A 10271-nucleotide genomic window follows, 5' to 3' on the forward strand; every position below is an offset into this window, starting at 1 on the left:
GAGTTTATCACTGAGCAGTTTTGAGAGGAAACGTAGGGTTTCCTTATGCAGAGTCTTTAGGCATCCATGTAAGCGTAATGTCATCACTCCATTAAAAACAAGCAAAAAATTTAAAAAAAAACCTTAACTTTGTAATTACGTGTCCGTAAGTTCCAAAAGCATTTTTTTTCTTTCCAGAAATTTCCCATGAAAATGTCAACTCCCTGTGGAATGACCATTACTTCAACACTTTGTCCCTCAACTTCAAATGTGCCCTCCAAAGCTTTGTTAAACTCAGCTTCCCAAGGAACCACAACTAAATGAGCATTGTTGCACCTACTTATGATTCATGGCTTAAAGCATTCTCAGTTAACAAATTAGAATTGAGAAATTTTAGTATCTAGACATTACATGAGATACAAGTAGACAAAGCAAGTAAGAACTCATTGAATGGCAGAATATCATCTACTAGGAACTTCTACAGACCCAATGATTTGACCTACAGCCATCAACCCAGTGGGACACTTGAAGTAACCATCTATCATTGGATGCTCTGTGTGTAAAATCTTCCACTTCATAAATACATAAAAAAGGACATGTTGCTAGGATTAAAATATGCATACACTATGGGTGGGGCTCAAGCTTAAGAGGTTTTAGGTGGGAAAGAAAGTGAAGTCACTCAGTCATGTCCGACTCTTTGTGACCCCATGGACTGCAGCCTACCAGGCTCCTCCATCCATGGGATTCTCCAGGCAAGAATACTGGAGTGGATTGCCATTTCCTTCTCCAGGGGATCTTCCCGACCCAGGGATCGAACCCAGGTCACCCACACTGCAAGCAGATGCTTTAATAAAGTCTCCTTGAGTTAGTTTAACTCACAGCTAAAAAAATTTCCTTTAGCTTTTTCAACCTTGGATTTGTAGCTTCATGTTTTGAAACAGCTATTGAATTGAAGGCTATTGGAATTAATGAGGTTATAAGCAGTCAACACATGGCCTTTGTGAAATAAAAAGACGTTTATACTGCAAAAGTAATGGACTGTAGCTGAACTAGCCAGACCACCCAATTCATCTCATTAAGAAACACACTCTGGAATGCTGTCAGGAAGTATAATTAAAAAAAAAAAAAAAATGATGTGCCCCTCCCTCAAGCTACTCATATGACCAGCCATACTGTCTTTTCAAGGTCCTCAACATTTTAAAGTGGGTAGTTTATGTTTTTTAAAATAAATCAATAATCTGTTTCTCAGTTTTTGCTGAATTAGCCTTATATTATAATGCATATACATATTTGAAACATAAAGGTAAGTACAGTGTTGTTCAATGAGCTGAGATAAATGGAGTAGTTGATCTTTTCACTGTTTTGTGGTGATACATAGGTGTTTAGGGATAGATGTCAATTCTAGGAAAAGCTGATGTGGCTAAAATGAAAAATAGCATTAGTGAAATACAGAGCAAATGTGGTCAATAGCCTGCTATGGCAGTATTTTTCACACATCTTTTGACTACTTAGTTCAGTTAAATTCATGATCCATAAAGCATAGAGCAATAAAATCCATCCCTTGTTCTTCTGTTGAATAAAAGCATTGCTAATCATGCTTGAAAAGCCATTGCCTCTCTAAAGACACTGTAATTCCAGTTAGAAAACTAAAATTACTACAGATATTTTGACAAGCAGTTGATGAAAATGGCATTGTGAATCTTCTTCCAAAATTCTTCAAAGTAACTAATAAAAAAGATCATGTTTATTCATGCTCCTACTCTGATCAAATGCCAAAGGAAAATGTCCACAAAAATCAATTCATTTACAGAATTTCTCTTTCACCTATTTTGTTTTCTATGACTATGATGACCCATAGATGGGACAGGAGAAAATGCTAATTTTGGATTAGTGTTAGGAAGTTTCATATTTTTCTCTACAAGGTCACATAAAAATAAATGAACTTGAACATAAACTGCTAATATATACTAAAAAAGCACTTTAATGCATCATAGTAAGTTATATTTAGAGTTTTATTTTTCCTAATTCATCTCCTTCCACACATAATTAAATTCCTGTGTGGATCACAAAAACAAATTTGTAAACACATAATTATTTATCATAAATTTGGGAGTCTTCATCTTTTAATTAAACTTTCTCAGATAGCTTTGTCTTATCTTAAAAAGCTATCATTGGAGTGTGACCAAAGAATATGAATGTAAGAAAATGATAGGGTACATTCCTAAGTACATTTAACACTTACGATAAAATTTTGAATATTCATTTAGGGGAAAATTGTTTTGGGGGCTTTAAATGAAAATGTGAGGAGAAAAAAAATTATTAAATTCTTCCCAGCTTAATGTAACTCCTCCAAAAATTAAAATGTAATATTTAAATGATTATTAATATTATTCACATTTTTATACAACTGATATTTGCTGTGGCTACTTATTTATATATGTAATGGATTCTCTTCAATGGAATTTCAAGTGTAAGTCACCACTAGAAATAAGTCAAGGATTGAAGGGCAGAGGCCAAGTATATGTAGGTGGTCATAGATTTTCCATTAAGTATCTCAAGCCACAGTTCACAAAGGTGAAGGTAGTTCCTCTTTGAGGGCCTTTATGGGGAGGTGTTGAGCAAAGAGAAGCATTTCTAACTCCAAGCTTGCCTTGATGGTAATAATAATGCAATTTGACATCACTGAGCACCAACTATTTGATAGATGCTATTTGAAATGTTTATTGACTCAAATGACTCCTCACAGCAACCCTACACTCAGTGTTAATATACTCATTTTAGAAATGAGAAAACAGAGTAGCTCATTTACCTCAAAACTAGTGAACTGTTTAGTAAAGTGAAAGAGTCAGGAGAGAGGGTCCCTGTTTTTGTCTACGCATGTCCGTTAATAGAAGTTGTGTGTCTGAGTTTGTCTGATGAGCTGATACCTTAGGCCACAAATTCAATTTTCATGAGCAGTGAGTGTCATCTTGGGAAAGCATTTGACCTAAAGAAGTGGGGACCCAGGTGGACCAGCCTGACTTGGGAGCACAGCCTTGGTGCTAAGGGGTAAGGAAGAAACAATTCTGATCACCTTAAGAAATCTGTCATTCAAATTTACCTCCTGATCCAGCCTGAATGAACACTGAAGCCTGTGGAAGGAGGATATAGTTATAGTAAAAACTGACAGAGTTGTCTCCCTAGAAACTCCTCAAGGCCCTGGGACACTGCAGTAGAAACAGTGCAACTAAAATCTACGGAAATCATCTAAGGCAGGAAATTCACTCATTTAACTTCTGTAACAGTGCTTCTCCATGAACCTTCATTTCAGTTCAGTTCAGCTGCACAGTCATGTCCGACTCCTTGAGATGCCATGAATCGCAGCAAGCCAGGCCTCCCTGTCCATCACCAACTCCCGGAGTTCTCTCAAACTCACGTCCATTGAGTGGTGATGCCATCCAACCATCTCATCCTCTGTCATCCCCTTCTCCTCCTGCCCCCAATATTTCCCAGCATCAGACTCTTTTCCAATGAGTGAACTCTTCTCATGAGGTGGCCAAAGTATTGGAGTTTCAGCTTTAGCATCAGTCCTTCCAATGAACACCCAGGACGGATCTCCTTTAGGATGGACTGGTTGGATCTCCTTGCAGTCCAAGGGGCTCACAAGAGTCTTCTCCAACACCGCAATTCAAAAGCACCAATTCTTCGGTGCTCAGCCTTTTTCACAGTCCAACTCTCACATCCATACATGACCACTGGAAAAACCATAGCCTTGACTAGATGGACCTTTGTTGGCAAACTAATGTCTCTGCTTTTGAATATGCTATCTAGGTTGATCATAATTTTCCTTCCAAGGAATAAGCGTCTTTTACTTTCATGGCTGCAATCACTATCTGCAGTGATTTTAGAGCCCCAAAAAACTAAAGTCTGACACTGTTTCCACTGTTTCCTCCTCTATTTCTCATGAAGTGATGGGACCAGATGCCATGTCTTCATTTTCTGAATGTTGAGCTTTAAGCCAACTTTTTCACTCTCCTCTTTCACTTTCATCAAGAGGCTCTTTAGTTCTTCTTCACTTTCTGCCATAAGGGTGGTGTCATCTGCTTTTCTGAGGTTATTGATATTTCTCCGGGCAATCTTGATTCCAGCTTGTGCTTCTTCCAGCCCAGCGTTTCTCATGATGTACTCTGCATATAAGTTAAATAAACAGGGTGACAATATACAGCCTTGATGTACTCCTTTTCCTATTTGGAACCAGTCTGTTGTTCCATATCTGGTTCTAACTGTTGCTTCCTGACCTGCATATAGGTTTCTCATGAGGCAGGCCAGGTGGTCTGGTATTCCCATCTCTTTCAAAATTTTCCACTGTTTATTGTGATCCACACAGTCAAAGGCTTTGGCATAGTCAATAAAGCAGAAATAGATGTTTTTTTGGAACTCTCTTGCTTTTTCCATGATCCAGTGGATGTTGGCAATTTGACCTCTGGTTCCTCTGCCTTTTCTAAAACCAGCTTGAACATCAGGAAGTTCACAGTTCAAGTACTGTTGAAGCCTGGCTTGGAGAATTTTGAGCAGTGTGAGATGAGTGCAATTGTGCGGTAGTTTGAGCATTCTTTGGCAGTGCCTTTCTTTGGGATTGGAATGAAAACTGACCTTTTCCAGTCCTGTGGCCGCTGCTGAGTTTTCCAAATTTGCTGGCATATTGAGTGCAACACTTTCACAGCATTATCTTCCAGGATTTGAAATAGCTCAACTGGAATTCCATCACCTCCACTAGCTTTGTTCATAGTGATGCTTTCTAAGACCCACTTGACTTCACATTCCAGAATGTCTGGCTCTAGGTGAGTAGGTCTCTGAATTTCCCAAGTCTAAATTACCTGTGTGTTTCTTATGCCTATTGTATCCTAAGCAATGTTGAATACATCATTGCTAAAATTACCCCTCAATCCCCATTTCATTACTATCATCCAAAAGAAACATGGGAGAAAGTTATGTAAAAAAAATGTACAAAAAAGTATAAGACTGTTCCTTATACAGTTACAAAACCACTGAGCAACCTGATTCTCAAGTATTTATCCCAGATAAATGGAAAAGTATGTTCACACAAAAATATGTGTATGAATGCTTACAGTAGCTCTATTAATAAAGGCCACAAACTGGAACAACCCACATGTCCTTCTTGGGCAAATGAGAGTATACAAATTGGTGTAGGCAGTCAATGAAATATTACTCAGAAATTAAAACAAAAGAATGAATTAGTGGTAAACAAAAAATTTCAATGACTCTCAAAGGCATTATGCTGAATACAAGAAAGCAGTCTCAAAGGTTACATATTACATATGCTATTTAACTGACATCCTTAAATGCCACCATTGTGGAGAAGAAGAAGTTAGTGGTTGTCAAGGGTTATGGGGAAGAAGAAGCAAGTATAAGAGAATTTCTTGCAATGACCCAATTGTTCTACATCCTGATTGTGGTTATGTTACTCAAATATCAACATGTTAAAATTCATAGAACTGTACACCAACAGAAAAACTGTAAATTTTACTAAATGATATCTTTAAAAATGATGAATAAGCAAATAAAAATACTAGTCAATGACCTCAGCATATAGGCTGTGGTATCAATAAAATTATTTAATTTTAGATAAGAATTCAAAAAACAACTATAAGAGAATTGGCATCTGGTCCCATCACTTCATGGGAAATAGATGGGGAAACAGTGGAAATAGTGTCAGATTTTATTTTTTTGGGCTCCAAAATCACTGCAGATGGTGACTGCAGTCATGAAATTAAAAGACGCTTACTCCTTGGAAGGAAAGTTATGACCAACCTAGATAGCATATTCAAAAGCAGAGACATTACTTTGCCAACAAAGGTCTGTCCAGTCAAGCCTATGGTTTTTTCCAGTGGTCATGTATGGATGTGAGAGTTGGACTGTGAAGAAGGCTGAGTGCCGAAGAATTGATGCTTTTGAACTGTGGTGTTGGAGAAGACTCTTGAGAGTCCCTTGCACTGCAAGGAGATCCAACCAGTCCATTCTGAAGGTGATCAGCTCTGTGTGTTCTTTGGAGGGAATGATGCTAAAGCTGAAACTCCAGTACTTTGGCCACCTCATGCGAAGAGTTGACTCATTGGCAAAGACTCTGATGCTGGGAGGGATTGGGGGCAGGAGTAAAAGGGGACGACAGAGGATGAGATGGCTGGATGGCATCACCGACTTGATGAACGTGAGTCTGAGTGAACTCCGGGAGTTGGTGATGGACAGGGAGGCCTGGCTTGCTGCGAGTTGCAGAGTCAGACAGGACTGAGTGACTGAACTGAACTGAACTGGTAGGAGAATTAAAGAAAAATAATTACAAACTACACCTCTCAATATCAGTTATCAGCTGTGAGTCAACCTAATATTAAGAACAGAATAGAAAATAGATGTAATTGCTAAGGCTCTCTTAAGAGCAAACACCTTCTGTTTCAGTTCCAGAAATAATATATTCAGCTTGTCCTGCACCCTTAAGTCCTGAGTGGCACCAGAGACACCAAACAAAAAAAGTGAGGTTATTCACTTCAGTACACCTAGTTTAGTGGAGAATTCTAAATGAGTCACCTCAGTTGGGTTACTTGGACAGCATGTAGTTCAGTAGATTTTATACCTAGAATAACATTTTGCACTATTTGGCTCAATATCCTATTATGAGGCATATAGAACTCATCTGGCATTTTCACCCTTCTCTGGCATGGTAATTATCTATTTGTTTGCCTCTGCACCATAAAACTCTAAACAGCTTCAAAGCCAAAGACTGTACTCAATGTAAATCTTCATGCTTGGCCCTACTCTGTGCATTTCACATAGAAGGTATTCACACAGAAGTAACTACACAGGACTTCCCTTGGTGGTCCAGTGGTTAAGAATCTGCCTGACAATGTAGGGGACACAGCTTGATCTCTGGTCTGGGAAGATCCCATTTGCTATGGAGCAAGTGAGCCCATGTGCCATTAACTACTGCACCCACATGCTCTGGAGCCCATGCTCTGCAACAGGAGAAACTAATGAGAAGCCAATGCACCACAACTAGAGAAAACCCACACACAGCAGTGAAGACCCAGAGCAACCAAAAATAAATGAAACCAATCAAAAAAGAGAAATAACTACAGTATTTAAAGAGGCTTGGAAGAGAGCTTTATTTTAGGATTCCTTTCTTCCACTGAAAGCACACATTCTGCTTCTTATTCCTTTAACTCACCTTTCCTACATTCTAGAAGTCACATTATAAAAGCCATAAATTGTAAAAACAAGATTGATCTGTTGACAACCATTGAAAACTCACTTTGATGAATTTCATAACTCCCAAAAATTATTTTAGAAATTTTCATGTAATTATATCTGGACAAATACAGAGTAGGATGGGGTTCCTGTTAAAAGAATGTCAGAGAGGACCTCTAAGTCTTGTGTTTGCTTGATTTTATCACCATTCTAACTCTTAGAAGTTAAGATTCTTTTTCTCTTTTTAAAGATACTCAATTATGTCTCAAATTTGAATAAGATCATCTACACACACATTTATTTACTCTTGAAAATTTAAAGAACACATCAAAAATATTTCTTAATCTGAAACAGAGCTGAATTTGTTTGCCCGGGAAGGCAGCACACTTTCAGCTGGTGTCTCCACATAGGACTTGAAAGGATCAGAATAAGGACAAAGAAGCAGAAATACAAAAAATCTAGTAAGATTCTGAGTTCAAATGTCTTATTGGTTCTCAAGGCTGAGTGTAAATTCTTCTTTGCAACTGGTCATTGCACTGGTTCACTTTTTTAAAGTGCAGGGATCATTCCCTAAGATGCCCAGGTGGGCTACATAAAGCTCTATTGGGTTTGAGCCTTCCATTTTGTGACAGAGATCATGATTTGCTTGCCTAGTCTATCTTGTTCCTCATCTTCTTCTTCCTCCTCAATATCCCTGGTAGAAAATATGGATCATTCTTTAATTCACACAAAGAAGGCTTTTTACTGAGAGCTTATAGTGCAGTCATGTACTCCCAAATCTCTTAGTTGAATCGTAAGTGATCTGATTGGATTGACAAAATCATTTTCTCCTATAGTACTTTTGTTCCCAAGGGGACACCATTTTTAAAGTGCTTTCCTCGGTCATGTAGCACTAGCTGTGGTGTTCTCACTTGCTTTATCAAGTCTGTAGAAAAGACAGTGAATCAGGAGGCAGCTGGAACCTAGAATTATTGCTCTCTTGGGCAGAGGAGTAGGACTGTCATCTGTGCTGGATGAACTTTCAGAACAGGCCAGAAAGGAGATGAAAAACTAACGGTCCAAAATCCTTCACAATTCAGTTACTAACCAAGTCCTGTTTTATATTAAGGTTCATGGTAGTGGTTTTTATGTAGCTATCTTTGTCTCAGTTGAGAAAGTAATTTGACCAAAATTTCTATTTAATTTTCTATGGGGACTAAAAGCACACACAAATGAGATTTTTAACTGAAACAGGACCCCTGAGCTAGTGAATCATCCTTTAAATAAGGGTATACGCCCCCCCCCCCACCCATCATCTTGACCCCCTAAGTATTTAAGATGGTATCATTCAGGCTAGGAAAGCTTGGCTTCCTGCAGTTCCATTCGGTGTCCCTCCTTTGGGCGTTACCATGAAGAAATCCACTGGCCAACCCCATGTATCTCTGGCATTAACACCTCAGTGGAGTGTAAATGGAAGGTAACTTATTCATAAATAAAAGTGGATTGATGAATCACACAGGCCAACAGGCAGTACTTATGAATGGCTCTGAACTGGAGTGGCTGAAAAATACTCTTCTGTCTTTCGCCTTACCTTCCTTCAAAGTTTTAAATCATCACTCTTTATCATTAACAAAATAAAAGTGAGTTCACCACAGAATAGACAGTAATTTGGTAATACAAAGGATTATCCAAATCACAAAAGGTGTGGAAACAAACATTATACAGACCCTGCCATTCTTCCATCCTCTCTGGGTCTTAAGGATCTTTGCCATGAAAACAGTTAACTAAGGCACAACAGCCATTCACTGTGGATGTGGTGTGCTTGCTCTGCCACTCACTGCTGGAGCTTCTGGCTCTGCTACACTTTAGAGAGAACTTCAGTTTTCCACCACAAGGTTTTGCTATCTGAGTTTACAAACAAAGCCTCTGCTTTCAGAGGCGTTTCTCACCACTGCTGGTACTAACCAGCTAACTTTGTAAGTTACAACTAACTTTGTAAGTTCACAAGGGCCAATTGGTTACAGATACTTTTGGTTTTTTTTTTCTTGCCAAAAAGCATGGATGTGGTAATGAGCATCTCTTATTAGTCACTTCATTATTGTTTGAGGTTCATTTCACACAGCTCTATCCTCTTAAGTCATATTCACCATGCTTTTCATTTTCTGTGTTCTGAGGTTTTGACATCTTGGGGCCTTGCTGACCCAGAAGAGACTGTCCTTCCAGGGTTTAAAATTTACTAATTTTTAGACAGTGAAGTGCTGACTTGTGAGCGTACCTTTTTTATTTAAACTAGTCAACCTAGGACTAGTTTAAATAACCTAAGTGCCTTCCTTTATTAGGGTCTCTTAGTCCAAGCCATTATCTACCTGCTCTTATCATCCCAGAATCAGGAAACAGACAAGCAGCTCCTATGCTCCAGGGTCTGCTGAAATTATTCGAACCAGTCATTCCTAAAACTGCTCATCCTGCCTTGCTGTTTCCTTCTAAGGAAACTATAATAAGGCTCCTGTCCACAATTCTTCTCACTCCCTCTGCTTCCTGACTCATTTTGAAGTCTGCCTGTGTGGTTCCTTTACACTGTGGTTCCAGTTTCTAGGGAACTATCCAAGTATAATAACCTTCTTCCTTTTTAATAGTCATTTCCACATCTGAGCATCTTACCATACCAAAAAAAGCAAGAAAGCCTTAAAAGACTGATTTAAATCTTTTATTTTTTTTCCTTTTAAAATCCTTAAATTTTTTTTTAATTATTATTATTTTTTTTTTTACTTTGCAATATTGTATTGGATTTGCCATACATCAACATGCATCTGCCATGGGTATACAGGTTTTCCCCATCCTGAACCCCCCTCCCACCTCCCTCCCCATACCATCCCTCTGGGTCATCCCAGTGCACCAGCCCCAAGCTTCCTGTATCCTGCATCAAACCTGGACTGGCGATTCGTTTCTTATACGATATTATACATGTTTCAATGCCATTCTCCCAAATCATCCCCCCCTCCCTCTCCCACAGAGTCCAAAAGACTGTTCTATACATCTGTGTCTCTTTTGCTGTCTCGCATACAGGGTTGTTG

This window comes from Bos indicus x Bos taurus, chromosome 1, assembly GCF_003369695.1.
Source record: "Bos indicus x Bos taurus breed Angus x Brahman F1 hybrid chromosome 1, Bos_hybrid_MaternalHap_v2.0, whole genome shotgun sequence".
Lineage (NCBI taxonomy): Eukaryota > Metazoa > Chordata > Mammalia > Artiodactyla > Bovidae > Bos > Bos indicus x Bos taurus.